Raw genomic sequence first — 25,356 nt, forward strand, 5'->3', positions numbered from 1 at the left:
TGGAATTATCTCGTTCTACATTTGTGCACTGTGCATTTTCATTTTAGATGTACACTTTTTTCATAAATCAAAACTTTGAGTTTTCGCTCTCCCTTCATCCCGTAAACCAAAAAGGCAATAGATCACTACAAAATGAAAATTTTACTGTTCATGTACGGAAAAAAAAATTTAAAACAATAACAAATGTAAGTAAAGAAAATTTATTCACACACCACAAATGAACACAAAAGTTTTTTTGTCCAAGTTTGGGAAATTCCACTAGTTCAACCCCAACAGCTTGGAATTTTATAAGAAAGAGATTTCCTCCACACATGCTTAAAAAATGGATTTGCATGTTTTAAACATGTTAAAGATGCAAATCACCTATGGATCCAAAGCTTTTGAACAGAATAACAAACGCTCATTAAATTCTCAAGTGAACGTGCGGTGGGATATTCACCCCAGTCAAACAAGCCATTATATTGCCCATCTACAAAAAGCTGACCCAACGATCATGGATGATTGTAAAGTGATTTATCATGCGTAACGGGCTATATTACCCTAAGAAATGACTTATGGATTGGGATTCAAGACTCAGTTAAAAAACCCAGCCTCCCCCTTTTTCCCGACGATTGCAAAACCTGATATATAAAAACTAAGAAGAGCCTACAATCCCTAAAAATTTCAGAAACTCCTTGGAATTATCTCGCTCTATATTTGTGCACTGTGCATTTTCATTTTAGATGTACACTTTTTTCATAAATCAAAACTTTCAGTTTTCGCTCTCCCTTCATCCCGTAAACCAAAAAGGCAACAGATCACGACAAAATGAAAATTTTACTGTTCATGTACGGAAAAAAAATTTAAAACAATAACAAATCTAAGTAAAGAAAATTTATTCACACACCACAAATGAACACAAAAGTTTTTTTGTCCAAGTTTGGGAAATTCCACTAGTTCAACCCCAACAGCTTGGAATTTTATAAGAAAGAGATTTCCTCCACACATGCTTAAAAAATGGATTTGCATGTTTTAAACATGTTAAAGATGCAAATCACCTATGGATCCATAGCTTTTGAACAGAATAACAAACGCTCATTAAATTCTCAAGTGAACGTGCGGTGGCATATTCACCCCAGTCAAACAAGCCATTATATTGCCCATCTACAAAAAGCTGACCCAACGATCATGGATGATTGTAAAGTGATTTATCATGCGTAACGGCTATATTACCCTAAGAAATGACTTACGGATTCGGATTCAAGACTCAGTTAAAAATCCCTGCCTCCCCCTTTTTCCCGACGATTGCAAAACCTGATATATAAAAACTAAGAAAAGCCTACAATCCCTAAAAATTACAGAAACTCCTTGGAATTATCTCGCTCTACATTTGTGCAATGTGCATTTTCATTTTAGATGTACACTTTTTTCATAAATCAAAACTTTCAGTTTTCGCTCTCCCTTCATCCCGTAAACCAAAAAGGCAATAGATCACTACAAAATGAAAATTTTACTGTTCTTGTATGGAAAAAAAATTTAAAACAATAACAAATGTAAGTAAAGAAAATTTATTCACACACCACAAATGAACACAAAAGTTTTTTTGTCCAAGTTTGGGAAATTCCACTAGTTCAACCCCAACAGCTTGGAATTTTATAAGAAAGAGATTTCCTCCACACATGCTTAAAAAAAGGATTTGCATGTTTTAAACATGTTAAAGATGCAAATCACCTATGGATCCAAAGCTTTTGAAGAGAATAACAAACGCTCATTAATTTCTCAAGTGAACGTGTGGTGGGATATTCACCCCAGTCAAACAAGCCATTATATTGCCCATCTACAAAAAGCTGACCCAACGATCATGGATGATTGTAAAGTGATTTATCATGCGTAACGGGCTATATTACCCTAAGAAATGACTTATGGATTAGGATTCAAGACTCAGTTAAAAATCCCAGCCTCCCCCTTTTTCCCGACGATTGCAAAACCTGATATATAAAAACTAAGAAGAGCCTACAATCCCTAAAAATTTCAGAAACTCTTTGGAATTATCTCGCTCTATATTTGTGCACTGTGCATTTTCATTTTAGATGTACACTTTTTTCATAAATCAAAACTTTGAGTTTTCGCTCTCCCTTCATCCCGTAAACCAAAAAGGCAATAGATCACTACAAAATGAAAATTTTACTGTTCATGTACGGAAAAAAAAATTTAAAACAATAACAAATCTAAGTAAAGAAAATTTATTCACACACCACAAATGAACACAAAAGTTTTTTTGTCCAAGTTTGGGAAATTCCACTAGTTCAACCCCAACAGCTTGGAATTTTATAAGAAAGAGATTTCCTCCACACATGCTTAAAAAATGGATTTGCATGTTTTAAACATGTTAAAGATGCAAATCACCTATGGATCCATAGCTTTTGAACAGAATAACAAACGCTCATTAAATTCTCAAGTGAACGTGCGGTGGCATATTCACCCCAGTCAAACAAGCCATTATATTGCCCATCTACAAAAAGCTGACCCAACGATCATGGATGATTGTAAAGTGATTTATCATGCGTAACGGCTATATTACCCTAAGAAATGACTTACGGATTCGGATTCAAGACTCAGTTAAAAATCCCTGCCTCCCCCTTTTTCCCGACGATTGCAAAACCTGATATATAAAAACTAAGAAAAGCCTACAATCCCTAAAAATTACAGAAACTCCTTGGAATTATCTCGCTCTACATTTGTGCACTGTGCATTTTCATTTTAGATGTACACTTTTTTCATAAATCAAAACTTTCAGTTTTCGCTCTCCCTTCATCCCGTAAACAAAAAAGGCAATAGACCACTACAAAATGAAAATTTTACTGTTCTTGTACGGAAAAAAAATTTAAAACAATAACAAATGTAAGTAAAGAAAATTTATTCACACACCACAAATGAACACAAAAGTTTTTTTGTCCAAGTTTGGGAAATTCCACTAGTTCAACCCCAACAGCTTGGAATTTTATAAGAAAGAGATTTCCTCCACACATGCTTTAAAAATGGATTTGCATGTTTTAAACATGTTAAAGATGCAAATCACCTATGGATCCAAAGCTTTTGAACAGAATAACAAACGCTCATTAAATTCTCAAGTGAACGTGCGGTGGGATATTCACCCCAGTCAAACAAGCCATTATATTGCCCATCTACAAAAAGCTGACCCAACGATCATGGATGATTGTAAAGTGATTTATCATGCGTAACGGGCTATATTACCCTAAGAAATGACTTAGGGATTGGGATTCAAGACTCAGTTAAAAAACCCAGCCTCCCCATTTTTCCCGACGATTGCAAAACCTGATATATAAAAACTAACAAGAGCCTACAATCCCTAAAAATTTCAGAAACTCCTTGGAATTATCTCGCTCTATATTTGTGCACTGTGCATTTTCATTTTAGATGTACACTTTTTTCATAAATCAAAACTTTCAGTTTTCGCTCTCCCTTCATCCCGTAAACCAAAAAGGCAATAGATCACTACAAAATGAAAATTTTACAGTTCATGTACGGAAAAAAAATTTAAAACAATAACAAATGTAAGTAAAGAAAATTTATTCACACACCACAAATGAACACAAAAGTTTTTTTGTCCAAGTTTGGGAATTTCCACTAGTTCAACCCAACAGCTTGGAATTTTATAAGAAAGAGATTTCCTCTACACATGCTTAAAAAATGGATTTGCATGTTTTAAACATGTTAAAGATGCAAATCACCTATGGATCCAAAGCTTTTGAACAGAATAACAAACGCTCATTAAATTCTCAAGTGAACGTGCGGTGGGAAATTCACCCCAGTCAAACAAGCCATTATTTTGCCCATCTACAAAAAGCTGACCCAACGATCATGGATGATTGTAAAGTGATTTATCATGCGTAACGGGCTATATTACCCTAAGAAATGACTTATGGATTGGGAGTCAAGACTCAGTTAAAAATCCCAGCCTCCCCCTTTTTCCCGACGATTGCAAAACCTGATATATAAAATCTAAGAAGAGCCTACAATCCCTAAAAATTACAGAAACTCCTTGGAATTATCTCGTTCTACATTTGTGCACTGTGCATTTTCATTTTAGATGTACACTTTTTTCATAAATCAAAACTTTGAGTTTTCGCTCTCCCTTCATCCCGTAAACCAAAAAGGCAATAGATCACTACAAAATGAAAATTTTACTGTTCATGTACGGAAAAAAAAATTTAAAACAATAACAAATGTAAGTAAAGAAAATTTATTCACACACCACAAATGAACACAAAAGTTTTTTTGTCCAAGTTTGGGAAATTCCACTAGTTCAACCCCAACAGCTTGGAATTTTATAAGAAAGAGATTTCCTCCACACATGCTTAAAAAATGGATTTGCATGTTTTAAACATGTTAAAGATGCAAATCACCTATGGATCCATAGCTTTTGAACAGAATAACAAACGCTCATTAAATTCTCAAGTGAACGTGCGGTGGCATATTCACCCCAGTCAAACAAGCCATTATATTGCCCATCTACAAAAAGCTGACCCAACGATCATGGATGATTGTAAAGTGATTTATCATGCGTAACGGCTATATTACCCTAAGAAATGACTTACGGATTCGGATTCAAGACTCAGTTAAAAATCCCTGCCTCCCCCTTTTTCCCGACGATTGCAAAACCTGATATATAAAAACTAAGAAAAGCCTACAATCCCTAAAAATTACAGAAACTCCTTGGAATTATCTCGCTCTACATTTGTGCAATGTGCATTTTCATTTTAGATGTACACTTTTTTCATAAATCAAAACTTTCAGTTTTCGCTCTCCCTTCATCCCGTAAACAAAAAAGGCAATAGATCACTACAAAATGAAAATTTTACTGTTCTTGTACGGAAAAAAAATTTAAAACAATAACAAATGTAAGTAAAGAAAATTTATTCACACACCACAAATGAACACAAAAGTTTTTTTGTCCAAGTTTGGGAAATTCCACTAGTTCAACCCCAACAGCTTGGAATTTTATAAGAAAGAGATTTCCTCCACACATGCTTTAAAAATGGATTTGCATGTTTTAAACATGTTAAAGATGCAAATCACCTATGGATCCAAAGCTTTTGAAGAGAATAACAAACGCTCATTAATTTCTCAAGTGAACGTGTGGTGGGATATTCACCCCAGTCAAACAAGCCATTATATTGCCCATCTACAAAAAGCTGACCCAACGATCATGGATGATTGTAAAGTGATTTATCATGCGTAACGGGCTATATTACCCTAAGAAATGACTTATGGATTAGGATTCAAGACTCAGTTAAAAATCCCAGCCTCCCCCTTTTTCCCGACGATTGCAAAACCTGATATATAAAAACTAAGAAGAGCCTACAATCCCTAAAAATTTCAGAAACTCCTTGGAATTATCTCGCTCTATATTTGTGCACTGTGCATTTTCATTTTAGATGTACACTTTTTTCATAAATCAAAACTTTGAGTTTTCGCTCTCCCTTCATCCCGTAAACCAAAAAGGCAATAGATCACTACAAAATGAAAATTTTACTGTTCATGTACGGAAAAAAAAATTTAAAACAATAACAAATGTAAGTAAAGAAAATTTATTCACACACCACAAATGAACACAAAAGTTTTTTTGTCCAAGTTTGGGAAATTCCACTAGTTCAACCCCAACAGCTTGGAATTTTATAAGAAAGAGATTTCCTCCACACATGCTTTAAAAATGGATTCGCATGTTTTAAACATGTTAAAGATGCAAATCACCTATGGATCCAAAGCTTTTGAACAGAATAACAAACGCTCATTAAATTCTCAAGTGAACGTGCGGTGGGATATTCACCCCAGTCAAACAAGCCATTATATTGCCCATCTACAAAAAGCTGACCCAACGATCATGGATGATTGTAAAGTGATTTATCATGCGTAACGGGCTATATTACCCTAAGAAATGACTTAGGGATTGGGATTCAAGACTCAGTTAAAAAACCCAGCCTCCCCCTTTTTCCCGACGATTGCAAAACCTGATATATAAAAACTAAGAAGAGCCTACAATCCCTAAAAATTTCAGAAACTCCTTGGAATTATCTCGCTCTATATTTGTGCACTGTGCATTTTCATTTTAGATGTACACTTTTTTCATAAATCAAAACTTTCAGTTTTCGCTCTCCCTTCATCCCGTAAACCAAAAAGGCAATAGATCACTACAAAATGAAAATTTTACAGTTCATGTACGGAAAAAAAATTTAAAACAATAACAAATGTAAGTAAAGAAAATTTATTCACACACCACAAATGAACACAAAAGTTTTTTTGTCCAAGTTTGGGAATTTCCACTAGTTCAACCCAACAGCTTGGAATTTTATAAGAAAGAGATTTCCTCTACACATGCTTAAAAAATGGATTTGCATGTTTTAAACATGTTAAAGATGCAAATCACCTATGGATCCAAAGCTTTTGAACAGAATAACAAACGCTCATTAAATTCTCAAGTGAACGTGCGGTGGGAAATTCACCCCAGTCAAACAAGCCATTATTTTGCCCATCTACAAAAAGCTGACCCAACGATCATGGATGATTGTAAAGTGATTTATCATGCGTAACGGGCTATATTACCCTAAGAAATGACTTATGGATTGGGAGTCAAGACTCAGTTAAAAATCCCAGCCTCCCCCTTTTTCCCGACGATTGCAAAACCTGATATATAAAATCTAAGAAGAGCCTACAATCCCTAAAAATTACAGAAACTCCTTGGAATTATCTCGTTCTACATTTGTGCACTGTGCATTTTCATTTTAGATGTACACTTTTTTCATAAATCAAAACTTTGAGTTTTCGCTCTCCCTTCATCCCGTAAACCAAAAAGGCAATAGATCACTACAAAATGAAAATTTTACTGTTCATGTACGGAAAAAAAAATTTAAAACAATAACAAATGTAAGTAAAGAAAATTTATTCACACACCACAAATGAACACAAAAGTTTTTTTGTCCAAGTTTGGGAAATTCCACTAGTTCAACCCCAACAGCTTGGAATTTTATAAGAAAGAGATTTCCTCCACACATGCTTAAAAAATGGATCTGCATGTTTTAAACATGTTAAAGATGCAAATCACCTATGGATCCATAGCTTTTGAACAGAATAACAAACGCTCATTAAATTCTCAAGTGAACGTGCGGTGGCATATTCACCCCAGTCAAACAAGCCATTATATTGCCCATCTACAAAAAGCTGACCCAACGATCATGGATGATTGTAAAGTGATTTATCATGCGTAACGGCTATATTACCCTAAGAAATGACTTACGGATTCGGATTCAAGACTCAGTTAAAAATCCCAGCCTCCCCCTTTTTCCCGACGATTGCAAAACCTGATATATAAAATCTAAGAAGAGCCTACAATCCCTAAAAATTACAGAAACTCCTTGGAATTATCTCGTTCTACATTTGTGCACTGTGCATTTTCATTTTAGATGTACACTTTTTTCATAAATCAAAACTTTGAGTTTTCGCTCTCCCTTCATCCCGTAAACCAAAAAGGCAATAGATCACTACAAAATGAAAATTTTACTGTTCATGTACGGAAAAAAAAATTTAAAACAATAACAAATGTAAGTAAAGAAAATTTATTCACACACCACAAATGAACACAAAAGTTTTTTTGTCCAAGTTTGGGAAATTCCACTAGTTCAACCCCAACAGCTTGGAATTTTATAAGAAAGAGATTTCCTCCACACATGCTTAAAAAATGGATTTGCATGTTTTAAACATGTTAAAGATGCAAATCACCTATGGATCCAAAGCTTTTGAACAGAATAACAAACGCTCATTAAATTCTCAAGTGAACGTGCGGTGGGATATTCACCCCAGTCAAACAAGCCATTATATTGCCCATCTACAAAAAGCTGACCCAACGATCATGGATGATTGTAAAGTGATTTATCATGCGTAACGGGCTATATTACCCTAAGAAATGACTTATGGATTGGGATTCAAGACTCAGTTAAAAAACCCAGCCTCCCCCTTTTTCCCGACGATTGCAAAACCTGATATATAAAAACTAAGAAGAGCCTACAATCCCTAAAAATTTCAGAAACTCCTTGGAATTATCTCGCTCTATATTTGTGCACTGTGCATTTTCATTTTAGATGTACACTTTTTTCATAAATCAAAACTTTCAGTTTTCGCTCTCCCTTCATCCCGTAAACCAAAAAGGCAATAGATCACTACAAAATGAAAATTTTACAGTTCATGTACGGAAAAAAAATTTAAAACAATAACAAATGTAAGTAAAGAAAATTTATTCACACACCACAAATGAACACAAAAGTTTTTTTGTCCAAGTTTGGGAATTTCCACTAGTTCAACCCAACAGCTTGGAATTTTATAAGAAAGAGATTTCCTCCACACATGCTTGAAAAATGGATTTGCATGTTTTAAACATGTTAAAGATGCAAATCACCTATGGATCCAAAGCTTTTGAACAGAATAACAAACGCTCATTAAATTCTCAAGTGAACGTGCGGTGGGAAATTCACCCCAGTCAAACAAGCCATTATTTTGCCCATCTACAAAAAGCTGACCCAACGATCATGGATGATTGTAAAGTGATTTATCATGCGTAACGGGCTATATTACCCTAAGAAATGACTTATGGATTGGGAGTCAAGACTCAGTTAAAAATCCCAGCCTCCCCCTTTTTCCCGACGATTGCAAAACCTGATATATAAAATCTAAGAAGAGCCTACAATCCCTAAAAATTACAGAAACTCCTTGGAATTATCTCGTTCTACATTTGTGCACTGTGCATTTTCATTTTAGATGTACACTTTTTTCATAAATCAAAACTTTGAGTTTTCGCTCTCCCTTCATCCCGTAAACCAAAAAGGCAATAGATCACTACAAAATGAAAATTTTACTGTTCATGTACGGAAAAAAAAATTTAAAACAATAACAAATGTAAGTAAAGAAAATTTATTCACACACCACAAATGAACACAAAAGTTTTTTTGTCCAAGTTTGGGAAATTCCACTAGTTCAACCCCAACAGCTTGGAATTTTATAAGAAAGAGATTTCCTCCACACATGCTTAAAAAATGGATTTGCATGTTTTAAACATGTTAAAGATGCAAATCACCTATGGATCCATAGCTTTTGAACAGAATAACAAACGCTCATTAAATTCTCAAGTGAACGTGCGGTGGCATATTCACCCCAGTCAAACAAGCCCTTATTTTGCCCATCTACAAAAAGCTGACCCAACGATCATGGATGATTGTAAAGTGATTTATCATGCGTAACGGCTATATTACCCTAAGAAATGACTTACGGATTCGGATTCAAGACTCAGTTAAAAATCCCTGCCTCCCCCTTTTTCCCGACGATTGCAAAACCTGATATATAAAAACTAAGAAAAGCCTACAATCCCTAAAAATTACAGAAACTCCTTGGAATTATCTCGCTCTACATTTGTGCAATGTGCATTTTCATTTTAGATGTACACTTTTTTCATAAATCAAAACTTTCAGTTTTCGCTCTCCCTTCATCCCGTAAACAAAAAAGGCAATAGATCACTACAAAATGAAAATTTTACTGTTCTTGTACGGAAAAAAAATTTAAAACAATAACAAATGTAAGTAAAGAAAATTTATTCACACACCACAAATGAACACAAAAGTTTTTTTGTCCAAGTTTGGGAAATTCCACTAGTTCAACCCCAACAGCTTGGAATTTTATAAGAAAGAGATTTCCTCCACACATGCTTTAAAAATGGATTTGCATGTTTTAAACATGTTAAAGATGCAAATCACCTATGGATCCAAAGCTTTTGAAGAGAATAACAAACGCTCATTAATTTCTCAAGTGAACGTGTGGTGGGATATTCACCCCAGTCAAACAAGCCATTATATTGCCCATCTACAAAAAGCTGACCCAACGATCATGGATGATTGTAAAGTGATTTATCATGCGTAACGGGCTATATTACCCTAAGAAATGACTTATGGATTAGGATTCAAGACTCAGTTAAAAATCCCAGCCTCCCCCTTTTTCCCGACGATTGCAAAACCTGATATATAAAAACTAAGAAGAGCCTACAATCCCTAAAAATTTCAGAAACTCCTTGGAATTATCTCGCTCTATATTTGTGCACTGTGCATTTTCATTTTAGATGTACACTTTTTTCATAAATCAAAACTTTGAGTTTTCGCTCTCCCTTCATCCCGTAAACCAAAAAGGCAATAGATCACTACAAAATGAAAATTTTACTGTTCATGTACGGAAAAAAAAATTTAAAACAATAACAAATGTAAGTAAAGAAAATTTATTCACACACCACAAATGAACACATAAGTTTTTTTGTCCAAGTTTGGGAAATTCCACTAGTTCAACCCCAACAGCTTGGAATTTTATAAGAAAGAGATTTCCTCCACACATGCTTTAAAAATGGATTCGCATGTTTTAAACATGTTAAAGATGCAAATCACCTATGGATCCAAAGCTTTTGAACAGAATAACAAACGCTCATTAAATTCTCAAGTGAACGTGCGGTGGGATATTCACCCCAGTCAAACAAGCCATTATATTGCCCATCTACAAAAAGCTGACCCAACGATCATGGATGATTGTAAAGTGATTTATCATGCGTAACGGGCTATATTACCCTAAGAAATGACTTAGGGATTGGGATTCAAGACTCAGTTAAAAAACCCAGCCTCCCCCTTTTTCCCGACGATTGCAAAACCTGATATATAAAAACTAAGAAGAGCCTACAATCCCTAAAAATTTCAGAAACTCCTTGGAATTATCTCGCTCTATATTTGTGCACTGTGCATTTTCATTTTAGATGTACACTTTTTTCATAAATCAAAACTTTCAGTTTTCGCTCTCCCTTCATCCCGTAAACCAAAAAGGCAATAGATCACTACAAAATGAAAATTTTACAGTTCATGTACGGAAAAAAAATTTAAAACAATAACAAATGTAAGTAAAGAAAATTTATTCACACACCACAAATGAACACAAAAGTTTTTTTGTCCAAGTTTGGGAATTTCCACTAGTTCAACCCAACAGCTTGGAATTTTATAAGAAAGAGATTTCCTCTACACATGCTTAAAAAATGGATTTGCATGTTTTAAACATGTTAAAGATGCAAATCACCTATGGATCCAAAGCTTTTGAACAGAATAACAAACGCTCATTAAATTCTCAAGTGAACGTGCGGTGGGAAATTCACCCCAGTCAAACAAGCCATTATTTTGCCCATCTACAAAAAGCTGACCCAACGATCATGGATGATTGTAAAGTGATTTATCATGCGTAACGGGCTATATTACCCTAAGAAATGACTTATGGATTGGGAGTCAAGACTCAGTTAAAAATCCCAGCCTCCCCCTTTTTCCCGACGATTGCAAAACCTGATATATAAAATCTAAGAAGAGCCTACAATCCCTAAAAATTACAGAAACTCCTTGGAATTATCTCGTTCTACATTTGTGCACTGTGCATTTTCATTTTAGATGTACACTTTTTTCATAAATCAAAACTTTGAGTTTTCGCTCTCCCTTCATCCCGTAAACCAAAAAGGCAATAGATCACTACAAAATGAAAATTTTACTGTTCATGTACGGAAAAAAAAATTTAAAACAATAACAAATGTAAGTAAAGAAAATTTATTCACACACCACAAATGAACACAAAAGTTTTTTTGTCCAAGTTTGGGAAATTCCACTAGTTCAACCCCAACAGCTTGGAATTTTATAAGAAAGAGATTTCCTCCACACATGCTTAAAAAATGGATCTGCATGTTTTAAACATGTTAAAGATGCAAATCACCTATGGATCCATAGCTTTTGAACAGAATAACAAACGCTCATTAAATTCTCAAGTGAACGTGCGGTGGCATATTCACCCCAGTCAAACAAGCCATTATATTGCCCATCTACAAAAAGCTGACCCAACGATCATGGATGATTGTAAAGTGATTTATCATGCGTAACGGCTATATTACCCTAAGAAATGACTTACGGATTCGGATTCAAGACTCAGTTAAAAATCCCAGCCTCCCCCTTTTTCCCGACGATTGCAAAACCTGATATATAAAATCTAAGAAGAGCCTACAATCCCTAAAAATTACAGAAACTCCTTGGAATTATCTCGTTCTACATTTGTGCACTGTGCATTTTCATTTTAGATGTACACTTTTTTCATAAATCAAAACTTTGAGTTTTCGCTCTCCCTTCATCCCGTAAACCAAAAAGGCAATAGATCACTACAAAATGAAAATTTTACTGTTCATGTACGGAAAAAAAAATTTAAAACAATAACAAATGTAAGTAAAGAAAATTTATTCACACACCACAAATGAACACAAAAGTTTTTTTGTCCAAGTTTGGGAAATTCCACTAGTTCAACCCCAACAGCTTGGAATTTTATAAGAAAGAGATTTCCTCCACACATGCTTAAAAAATGGATTTGCATGTTTTAAACATGTTAAAGATGCAAATCACCTATGGATCCAAAGCTTTTGAACAGAATAACAAACGCTCATTAAATTCTCAAGTGAACGTGCGGTGGGATATTCACCCCAGTCAAACAAGCCATTATATTGCCCATCTACAAAAAGCTGACCCAACGATCATGGATGATTGTAAAGTGATTTATCATGCGTAACGGGCTATATTACCCTAAGAAATGACTTATGGATTGGGATTCAAGACTCAGTTAAAAAACCCAGCCTCCCCCTTTTTCCCGACGATTGCAAAACCTGATATATAAAAACTAAGAAGAGCCTACAATCCCTAAAAATTTCAGAAACTCCTTGGAATTATCTCGCTCTATATTTGTGCACTGTGCATTTTCATTTTAGATGTACACTTTTTTCATAAATCAAAACTTTCAGTTTTCGCTCTCCCTTCATCCCGTAAACCAAAAAGGCAACAGATCACGACAAAATGAAAATTTTACTGTTCATGTACGGAAAAAAAATTTAAAACAATAACAAATCTAAGTAAAGAAAATTTATTCACACACCACAAATGAACACAAAAGTTTTTTTGTCCAAGTTTGGGAAATTCCACTAGTTCAACCCCAACAGCTTGGAATTTTATAAGAAAGAGATTTCCTCCACACATGCTTAAAAAATGGATTTGCATGTTTTAAACATGTTAAAGATGCAAATCACCTATGGATCCATAGCTTTTGAACAGAATAACAAACGCTCATTAAATTCTCAAGTGAACGTGCGGTGGCATATTCACCCCAGTCAAACAAGCCATTATATTGCCCATCTACAAAAAGCTGACCCAACGATCATGGATGATTGTAAAGTGATTTATCATGCGTAACGGCTATATTACCCTAAGAAATGACTTACGGATTCGGATTCAAGACTCAGTTAAAAATCCCTGCCTCCCCCTTTTTCCCGACGATTGCAAAACCTGATATATAAAAACTAAGAAAAGCCTACAATCCCTAAAAATTACAGAAACTCCTTGGAATTATCTCGCTCTACATTTGTGCAATGTGCATTTTCATTTTAGATGTACACTTTTTTCATAAATCAAAACTTTCAGTTTTCGCTCTCCCTTCATCCCGTAAACCAAAAAGGCAATAGATCACTACAAAATGAAAATTTTACTGTTCTTGTATGGAAAAAAAATTTAAAACAATAACAAATGTAAGTAAAGAAAATTTATTCACACACCACAAATGAACACAAAAGTTTTTTTGTCCAAGTTTGGGAAATTCCACTAGTTCAACCCCAACAGCTTGGAATTTTATAAGAAAGAGATTTCCTCCACACATGCTTAAAAAAAGGATTTGCATGTTTTAAACATGTTAAAGATGCAAATCACCTATGGATCCAAAGCTTTTGAAGAGAATAACAAACGCTCATTAATTTCTCAAGTGAACGTGTGGTGGGATATTCACCCCAGTCAAACAAGCCATTATATTGCCCATCTACAAAAAGCTGACCCAACGATCATGGATGATTGTAAAGTGATTTATCATGCGTAACGGGCTATATTACCCTAAGAAATGACTTATGGATTAGGATTCAAGACTCAGTTAAAAATCCCAGCCTCCCCCTTTTTCCCGACGATTGCAAAACCTGATATATAAAAACTAAGAAGAGCCTACAATCCCTAAAAATTTCAGAAACTCTTTGGAATTATCTCGCTCTATATTTGTGCACTGTGCATTTTCATTTTAGATGTACACTTTTTTCATAAATCAAAACTTTGAGTTTTCGCTCTCCCTTCATCCCGTAAACCAAAAAGGCAATAGATCACTACAAAATGAAAATTTTACTGTTCATGTACGGAAAAAAAAATTTAAAACAATAACAAATCTAAGTAAAGAAAATTTATTCACACACCACAAATGAACACAAAAGTTTTTTTGTCCAAGTTTGGGAAATTCCACTAGTTCAACCCCAACAGCTTGGAATTTTATAAGAAAGAGATTTCCTCCACACATGCTTAAAAAATGGATTTGCATGTTTTAAACATGTTAAAGATGCAAATCACCTATGGATCCATAGCTTTTGAACAGAATAACAAACGCTCATTAAATTCTCAAGTGAACGTGCGGTGGCATATTCACCCCAGTCAAACAAGCCATTATATTGCCCATCTACAAAAAGCTGACCCAACGATCATGGATGATTGTAAAGTGATTTATCATGCGTAACGGCTATATTACCCTAAGAAATGACTTACGGATTCGGATTCAAGACTCAGTTAAAAATCCCTGCCTCCCCCTTTTTCCCGACGATTGCAAAACCTGATATATAAAAACTAAGAAAAGCCTACAATCCCTAAAAATTACAGAAACTCCTTGGAATTATCTCGCTCTACATTTGTGCACTGTGCATTTTCATTTTAGATGTACACTTTTTTCATAAATCAAAACTTTCAGTTTTCGCTCTCCCTTCATCCCGTAAACAAAAAAGGCAATAGACCACTACAAAATGAAAATTTTACTGTTCTTGTACGGAAAAAAAATTTAAAACAATAACAAATGTAAGTAAAGAAAATTTATTCACACACCACAAATGAACACAAAAGTTTTTTTGTCCAAGTTTGGGAAATTCCACTAGTTCAACCCCAACAGCTTGGAATTTTATAAGAAAGAGATTTCCTCCACACATGCTTTAAAAATGGATTTGCATGTTTTAAACATGTTAAAGATGCAAATCACCTATGGATCCAAAGCTTTTGAACAGAATAACAAACGCTCATTAAATTCTCAAGTGAACGTGCGGTGGGATATTCACCCCAGTCAAACAAGCCATTATATTGCCCATCTACAAAAAGCTGACCCAACGATCATGGATGATTGTAAAGTGATTTATCATGCGTAACGGGCTATATTACCCTAAGAAATGACTTAGGGATTGGGATTCAAGACTCAGTTAAAAAACCCAGCCTCCCCATTTTTCCCGACGATTGCAAAACCTGATATATAAAAACTAACAAGAGCCTACAATCCCTAAAAATTTCAGAAACTCCTTGGAATTATCTCGCTCTATATTTGTGCACTGTGCATTTTCATTTTAGATGTACACTTTTTTCATAAATCAAAACTTTCAGTTTTCGCTCTCCCTTCATCCCGTAAACCAAAAAGGCAATAGATCACTACAAAATGAAAATTTTACAGTTCATGTACGGAAAAAAAATTTAAAACAATAACAAATGTAAGTAAAGAAAATTTATTCACACACCACAAATGAACACAAAAGTTTTTTTGTCCAAGTTTGGGAATTTCCACTAGTTCAACCCAACAGCTTGGAATTTTATAAGAAAGAGATTTCCTCTACACATGCTTAAAAAATGGATTTGCATGTTTTAAACATGTTAAAGATGCAAATCACCTATGGATCCAAAGCTTTTGAACAGAATAACAAACGCTCATTAAATTCTCAAGTGAACGTGCGGTGGGAAATTCACCCCAGTCAAACAAGCCATTATTTTGCCCATCTACAAAAAGCTGACCCAACGATCATGGATGATTGTAAAGTGATTTATCATGCGTAACGGGCTATATTACCCTAAGAAATGACTTATGGATTGGGAGTCAAGACTCAGTTAAAAATCCCAGCCTCCCCCTTTTTCCCGACGATTGCAAAACCTGATATATAAAATCTAAGAAGAGCCTACAATCCCTAAAAATTACAGAAACTCCTTGGAATTATCTCGTTCTACATTTGTGCACTGTGCATTTTCATTTTAGATGTACACTTTTTTCATAAATCAAAACTTTGAGTTTTCGCTCTCCCTTCATCCCGTAAACCAAAAAGGCAATAGATCACTACAAAATGAAAATTTTACTGTTCATGTACGGAAAAAAAAATTTAAAACAATAACAAATGTAAGTAAAGAAAATTTATTCACACACCACAAATGAACACAAAAGTTTTTTTGTCCAAGTTTGGGAAATTCCACTAGTTCAACCCCAACAGCTTGGAATTTTATAAGAAAGAGATTTCCTCCACACATGCTTAAAAAATGGATTTGCATGTTTTAAACATGTTAAAGATGCAAATCACCTATGGATCCATAGCTTTTGAACAGAATAACAAACGCTCATTAAATTCTCAAGTGAACGTGCGGTGGCATATTCACCCCAGTCAAACAAGCCATTATATTGCCCATCTACAAAAAGCTGACCCAACGATCATGGATGATTGTAAAGTGATTTATCATGCGTAACGGCTATATTACCCTAAGAAATGACTTACGGATTCGGATTCAAGACTCAGTTAAAAATCCCTGCCTCCCCCTTTTTCCCGACGATTGCAAAACCTGATATATAAAAACTAAGAAAAGCCTACAATCCCTAAAAATTACAGAAACTCCTTGGAATTATCTCGCTCTACATTTGTGCAATGTGCATTTTCATTTTAGATGTACACTTTTTTCATAAATCAAAACTTTCAGTTTTCGCTCTCCCTTCATCCCGTAAACAAAAAAGGCAATAGATCACTACAAAATGAAAATTTTACTGTTCTTGTACGGAAAAAAAATTTAAAACAATAACAAATGTAAGTAAAGAAAATTTATTCACACACCACAAATGAACACAAAAGTTTTTTTGTCCAAGTTTGGGAAATTCCACTAGTTCAACCCCAACAGCTTGGAATTTTATAAGAAAGAGATTTCCTCCACACATGCTTTAAAAATGGATTTGCATGTTTTAAACATGTTAAAGATGCAAATCACCTATGGATCCAAAGCTTTTGAAGAGAATAACAAACGCTCATTAATTTCTCAAGTGAACGTGTGGTGGGATATTCACCCCAGTCAAACAAGCCATTATATTGCCCATCTACAAAAAGCTGACCCAACGATCATGGATGATTGTAAAGTGATTTATCATGCGTAACGGGCTATATTACCCTAAGAAATGACTTATGGATTAGGATTCAAGACTCAGTTAAAAATCCCAGCCTCCCCCTTTTTCCCGACGATTGCAAAACCTGATATATAAAAACTAAGAAGAGCCTACAATCCCTAAAAATTTCAGAAACTCCTTGGAATTATCTCGCTCTATATTTGTGCACTGTGCATTTTCATTTTAGATGTACACTTTTTTCATAAATCAAAACTTTGAGTTTTCGCTCTCCCTTCATCCCGTAAACCAAAAAGGCAATAGATCACTACAAAATGAAAATTTTACTGTTCATGTACGGAAAAAAAAATTTAAAACAATAACAAATGTAAGTAAAGAAAATTTATTCACACACCACAAATGAACACAAAAGTTTTTTTGTCCAAGTTTGGGAAATTCCACTAGTTCAACCCCAACAGCTTGGAATTTTATAAGAAAGAGATTTCCTCCACACATGCTTTAAAAATGGATTCGCATGTTTTAAACATGTTAAAGATGCAAATCACCTATGGATCCAAAGCTTTTGAACAGAATAACAAACGCTCATTAAATTCTCAAGTGAACGTGCGGTGGGATATTCACCCCAGTCAAACAAGCCATTATATTGCCCATCTACAAAAAGCTGACCCAACGATCATGGATGATTGTAAAGTGATTTATCATGCGTAACGGGCTATATTACCCTAAGAAATGACTTAGGGATTGGGATTCAAGACTCAGTTAAAAAACCCAGCCTCCCCCTTTTTCCCGACGATTGCAAAACCTGATATATAAAAACTAAGAAGAGCCTACAATCCCTAAAAATTTCAGAAACTCCTTGGAATTATCTCGCTCTATATTTGTGCACTGTGCATTTTCATTTTAGATGTACACTTTTTTCATAAATCAAAACTTTCAGTTTTCGCTCTCCCTTCATCCCGTAAACCAAAAAGGCAATAGATCACTACAAAATGAAAATTTTACAGTTCATGTACGGAAAAAAAATTTAAAACAATAACAAATGTAAGTAAAGAAAATTTATTCACACACCACAAATGAACACAAAAGTTTTTTTGTCCAAGTTTGGGAATTTCCACTAGTTCAACCCAACAGCTTGGAATTTTATAAGAAAGAGATTTCCTCTACACATGCTTAAAAAATGGATTTGCATGTTTTAAACATGTTAAAGATGCAAATCACCTATGGATCCAAAGCTTTTGAACAGAATAACAAACGCTCATTAAATTCTCAAGTGAACGTGCGGTGGGAAATTCACCCCAGTCAAACAAGCCATTATTTTGCCCATCTACAAAAAGCTGACCCAACGATCATGGATGATTGTAAAGTGATTTATCATGCGTAACGGGCTATATTACCCTAAGAAATGACTTATGGATTGGGAGTCAAGACTCAGTTAAAAATCCCAGCCTCCCCCTTTTTCCCGACGATTGCAAAACCTGATATATAAAATCTAAGAAGAGCCTACAATCCCTAAAAATTACAGAAACTCCTTGGAATTATCTCGTTCTACATTTGTGCACTGTGCATTTTCATTTTAGATGTACACTTTTTTCATAAATCAAAACTTTGAGTTTTCGCTCTCCCTTCATCCCGTAAACCAAAAAGGCAATAGATCACTACAAAATGAAAATTTTACTGTTCATGTACGGAAAAAAAAATTTAAAACAATAACAAATGTAAGTAAAGAAAATTTATTCACACACCACAAATGAACACAAAAGTTTTTTTGTCCAAGTTTGGGAAATTCCACTAGTTCAACCCCAACAGCTTGGAATTTTATAAGAAAGAGATTTCCTCCACACATGCTTAAAAAATGGATCTGCATGTTTTAAACATGTTAAAGATGCAAATCACCTATGGATCCATAGCTTTTGAACAGAATAACAAACGCTCATTAAATTCTCAAGTGAACGTGCGGTGGCATATTCACCCCAGTCAAACAAGCCATTATATTGCCCATCTACAAAAAGCTGACCCAACGATCATGGATGATTGTAAAGTGATTTATCATGCGTAACGGCTATATTACCCTAAGAAATGACTTACGGATTCGGATTCAAGACTCAGTTAAAAATCCCAGCCTCCCCCTTTTTCCCGACGATTGCAAAACCTGATATATAAAATCTAAGAAGAGCCTACAATCCCTAAAAATTACAGAAACTCCTTGGAATTATCTCGTTCTACATTTGTGCACTGTGCATTTTCATTTTAGATGTACACTTTTTTCATAAATCAAAACTTTGAGTTTTCGCTCTCCCTTCATCCCGTAAACCAAAAAGGCAATAGATCACTACAAAATGAAAATTTTACTGTTCATGTACGGAAAAAAAAATTTAAAACAATAACAAATGTAAGTAAAGAAAATTTATTCACACACCACAAATGAACACAAAAGTTTTTTTGTCCAAGTTTGGGAAATTCCACTAGTTCAACCCCAACAGCTTGGAATTTTATAAGAAAGAGATTTCCTCCACACATGCTTAAAAAATGGATTTGCATGTTTTAAACATGTTAAAGATGCAAATCACCTATGGATCCAAAGCTTTTGAACAGAATAACAAACGCTCATTAAATTCTCAAGTGAACGTGCGGTGGGATATTCACCCCAGTCAAACAAGCCATTATATTGCCCATCTACAAAAAGCTGACCCAACGATCATGGATGATTGTAAAGTGATTTATCATGCGTAACGGGCTATATTACCCTAAGAAATGACTTATGGATTGGGATTCAAGACTCAGTTAAAAAACCCAGCCTCCCCCTTTTTCCCGACGATTGCAAAACCTGATATATAAAAACTAAGAAGAGCCTACAATCCCTAAAAATTTCAGAAACTCCTTGGAATTATCTCGCTCTATATTTGTGCACTGTGCATTTTCATTTTAGATGTACACTTTTTTCATAAATCAAAACTTTCAGTTTTCGCTCTCCCTTCATCCCGTAAACCAAAAAGGCAATAGATCACTACAAAATGAAAATTTTACAGTTCATGTACGGAAAAAAAATTTAAAACAATAACAAATGTAAGTAAAGAAAATTTATTCACACACCACAAATGAACACAAAAGTTTTTTTGTCCAAGTTTGGGAATTTCCACTAGTTCAACCCAACAGCTTGGAATTTTATAAGAAAGAGATTTCCTCCACACATGCTTGAAAAATGGATTTGCATGTTTTAAACATGTTAAAGATGCAAATCACCTATGGATCCAAAGCTTTTGAACAGAATAACAAACGCTCATTAAATTCTCAAGTGAACGTGCGGTGGGAAATTCACCCCAGTCAAACAAGCCATTATTTTGCCCATCTACAAAAAGCTGACCCAACGATCATGGATGATTGTAAAGTGATTTATCATGCGTAACGGGCTATATTACCCTAAGAAATGACTTATGGATTGGGAGTCAAGACTCAGTTAAAAATCCCAGCCTCCCCCTTTTTCCCGACGATTGCAAAACCTGATATATAAAATCTAAGAAGAGCCTACAATCCCTAAAAATTACAGAAACTCCTTGGAATTATCTCGTTCTACATTTGTGCACTGTGCATTTTCATTTTAGATGTACACTTTTTTCATAAATCAAAACTTTGAGTTTTCGCTCTCCCTTCATCCCGTAAACCAAAAAGGCAATAGATCACTACAAAATGAAAATTTTACTGTTCATGTACGGAAAAAAAAATTTAAAACAATAACAAATGTAAGTAAAGAAAATTTATTCACACACCACAAATGAACACAAAAGTTTTTTTGTCCAAGTTTGGGAAATTCCACTAGTTCAACCCCAACAGCTTGGAATTTTATAAGAAAGAGATTTCCTCCACACATGCTTAAAAAATGGATTTGCATGTTTTAAACATGTTAAAGATGCAAATCACCTATGGATCCATAGCTTTTGAACAGAATAACAAACGCTCATTAAATTCTCAAGTGAACGTGCGGTGGCATATTCACCCCAGTCAAACAAGCCCTTATTTTGCCCATCTACAAAAAGCTGACCCAACGATCATGGATGATTGTAAAGTGATTTATCATGCGTAACGGCTATATTACCCTAAGAAATGACTTACGGATTCGGATTCAAGACTCAGTTAAAAATCCCTGCCTCCCCCTTTTTCCCGACGATTGCAAAACCTGATATATAAAAACTAAGAAAAGCCTACAATCCCTAAAAATTACAGAAACTCCTTGGAATTATCTCGCTCTACATTTGTGCAATGTGCATTTTCATTTTAGATGTACACTTTTTTCATAAATCAAAACTTTCAGTTTTCGCTCTCCCTTCATCCCGTAAACAAAAAAGGCAATAGATCACTACAAAATGAAAATTTTACTGTTCTTGTACGGAAAAAAAATTTAAAACAATAACAAATGTAAGTAAAGAAAATTTATTCACACACCACAAATGAACACAAAAGTTTTTTTGTCCAAGTTTGGGAAATTCCACTAGTTCAACCCCAACAGCTTGGAATTTTATAAGAAAGAGATTTCCTCCACACATGCTTTAAAAATGGATTTGCATGTTTTAAACATGTTAAAGATGCAAATCACCTATGGATCCAAAGCTTTTGAAGAGAATAACAAACGCTCATTAATTTCTCAAGTGAACGTGTGGTGGGATATTCACCCCAGTCAAACAAGCCATTATATTGCCCATCTACAAAAAGCTGACCCAACGATCATGGATGATTGTAAAGTGATTTATCATGCGTAACGGGCTATATTACCCTAAGAAATGACTTATGGATTAGGATTCAAGACTCAGTTAAAAATCCCAGCCTCCCCCTTTTTCCCGACGATTGCAAAACCTGATATATAAAAACTAAGAAGAGCCTACAATCCCTAAAAATTTCAGAAACTCCTTGGAATTATCTCGCTCTATATTTGTGCACTGTGCATTTTCATTTTAGATGTACACTTTTTTCATAAATCAAAACTTTGAGTTTTCGCTCTCCCTTCATCCCGTAAACCAAAAAGGCAATAGATCACTACAAAATGAAAATTTTACTGTTCATGTACGGAAAAAAAAATTTAAAACAATAACAAATGTAAGTAAAGAAAATTTATTCACACACCACAAATGAACACATAAGTTTTTTTGTCCAAGTTTGGGAAATTCCACTAGTTCAACCCCAACAGCTTGGAATTTTATAAGAAAGAGATTTCCTCCACACATGCTTTAAAAATGGATTCGCATGTTTTAAACATGTTAAAGATGCAAATCACCTATGGATCCAAAGCTTTTGAACAGAATAACAAACGCTCATTAAATTCTCAAGTGAACGTGCGGTGGGATATTCACCCCAGTCAAACAAGCCATTATATTGCCCATCTACAAAAAGCTGACCCAACGATCATGGATGATTGTAAAGTGATTTATCATGCGTAACGGGCTATATTACCCTAAGAAATGACTTAGGGATTGGGATTCAAGACTCAGTTAAAAAACCCAGCCTCCCCCTTTTTCCCGACGATTGCAAAACCTGATATATAAAAACTAAGAAGAGCCTACAATCCCTAAAAATTTCAGAAACTCCTTGGAATTATCTCGCTCTATATTTGTGCACTGTGCATTTTCATTTTAGATGTACACTTTTTTCATAAATCAAAACTTTCAGTTTTCGCTCTCCCTTCATCCCGTAAACCAAAAAGGCAATAGATCACTACAAAATGAAAATTTTACAGTTCATGTACGGAAAAAAAATTTAAAACAATAACAAATGTAAGTAAAGAAAATTTATTCACACACCACAAATGAACACAAAAGTTTTTTTGTCCAAGTTTGGGAATTTCCACTAGTTCAACCCAACAGCTTGGAATTTTATAAGAAAGAGATTTCCTCTACACATGCTTAAAAAATGGATTTGCATGTTTTAAACATGTTAAAGATGCAAATCACCTATGGATCCAAAGCTTTTGAACAGAATAACAAACGCTCATTAAATTCTCAAGTGAACGTGCGGTGGGAAATTCACCCCAGTCAAACAAGCCATTATTTTGCCCATCTACAAAAAGCTGACCCAACGATCATGGATGATTGTAAAGTGATTTATCATGCGTAACGGGCTATATTACCCTAAGAAATGACTTATGGATTGGGAGTCAAGACTCAGTTAAAAATCCCAGCCTCCCCCTTTTTCCCGACGATTGCAAAACCTGATATATAAAATCTAAGAAGAGCCTACAATCCCTAAAAATTACAGAAACTCCTTGGAATTATCTCGTTCTACATTTGTGCACTGTGCATTTTCATTTTAGATGTACACTTTTTTCATAAATCAAAACTTTGAGTTTTCGCTCTCCCTTCATCCCGTAAACCAAAAAGGCAATAGATCACTACAAAATGAAAATTTTACTGTTCATGTACGGAAAAAAAAATTTAAAACAATAACAAATGTAAGTAAAGAAAATTTATTCACACACCACAAATGAACACAAAAGTTTTTTTGTCCAAGTTTGGGAAATTCCACTAGTTCAACCCCAACAGCTTGGAATTTTATAAGAAAGAGATTTCCTCCACACATGCTTAAAAAATGGATCTGCATGTTTTAAACATGTTAAAGATGCAAATCACCTATGGATCCATAGCTTTTGAACAGAATAACAAACGCTCATTAAATTCTCAAGTGAACGTGCGGTGGCATATTCACCCCAGTCAAACAAGCCATTATATTGCCCATCTACAAAAAGCTGACCCAACGATCATGGATGATTGTAAAGTGATTTATCATGCGTAACGGCTATATTACCCTAAGAAATGACTTACGGATTCGGATTCAAGACTCAGTTAAAAATCCCAGCCTCCCCCTTTTTCCCGACGATTGCAAAACCTGATATATAAAATCTAAGAAGAGCCTACAATCCCTAAAAATTACAGAAACTCCTTGGAATTATCTCGTTCTACATTTGTGCACTGTGCATTTTCATTTTAGATGTACATTTTTTTCATAAATCAAAACTTTGAGTTTTCGCTCTCCCTTCATCCCGTAAACCAAAAAGGCAATAGATCACTACAAAATGAAAATTTTACTGTTCATGTACGGAAAAAAAAATTTAAAACAATAACAAATGTAAGTAAAGAAAATTTATTCACACACCACAAATGAACACAAAAGTTTTTTTGTCCAAGTTTGGGAAATTCCACTAGTTCAACCCCAACAGCTTGGAATTTTATAAGAAAGAGATTTCCTCCACACATGCTTAAAAAATGGATTTGCATGTTTTAAACATGTTAAAGATGCAAATCACCTATGGATCCAAAGCTTTTGAACAGAATAACAAACGCTCATTAAATTCTCAAGTGAACGTGCGGTGGGATATTCACCCCAGTCAAACAAGCCATTATATTGCCCATCTACAAAAAGCTGACCCAACGATCATGGATGATTGTAAAGTGATTTATCATGCGTAACGGGCTATATTACCCTAAGAAATGACTTATGGATTGGGATTCAAGACTCAGTTAAAAAACCCAGCCTCCCCCTTTTTCCCGACGATTGCAAAACCTGATATATAAAAACTAAGAAGAGCCTACAATCCCTAAAAATTTCAGAAACTCCTTGGAATTATCTCGCTCTATATTTGTGCACTGTGCATTTTCATTTTAGATGTACACTTTTTTCATAAATCAAAACTTTCAGTTTTCGCTCTCCCTTCATCCCGTAAACCAAAAAGGCAATAGATCACTACAAAATGAAAATTTTACAGTTCATGTACGGAAAAAAAATTTAAAACAATAACAAATGTAAGTAAAGAAAATTTATTCACACACCACAAATGAACACAAAAGTTTTTTTGTCCAAGTTTGGGAATTTCCACTAGTTCAACCCAACAGCTTGGAATTTTATAAGAAAGAGATTTCCTCCACACATGCTTGAAAAATGGATTTGCATGTTTTAAACATGTTAAAGATGCAAATCACCTATGGATCCAAAGCTTTTGAACAGAATAACAAACGCTCATTAAATTCTCAAGTGAAC

The sequence above is a fragment of the Aristolochia californica genome, unplaced genomic scaffold (assembly GCF_029961685.1).
Source record: "Aristolochia californica isolate CCGP_79_NKW_82.1479 unplaced genomic scaffold, dmAriCali1.0.hap1 SCAF_1, whole genome shotgun sequence".
Classification (NCBI taxonomy): domain Eukaryota; kingdom Viridiplantae; phylum Streptophyta; class Magnoliopsida; order Piperales; family Aristolochiaceae; genus Aristolochia; species Aristolochia californica.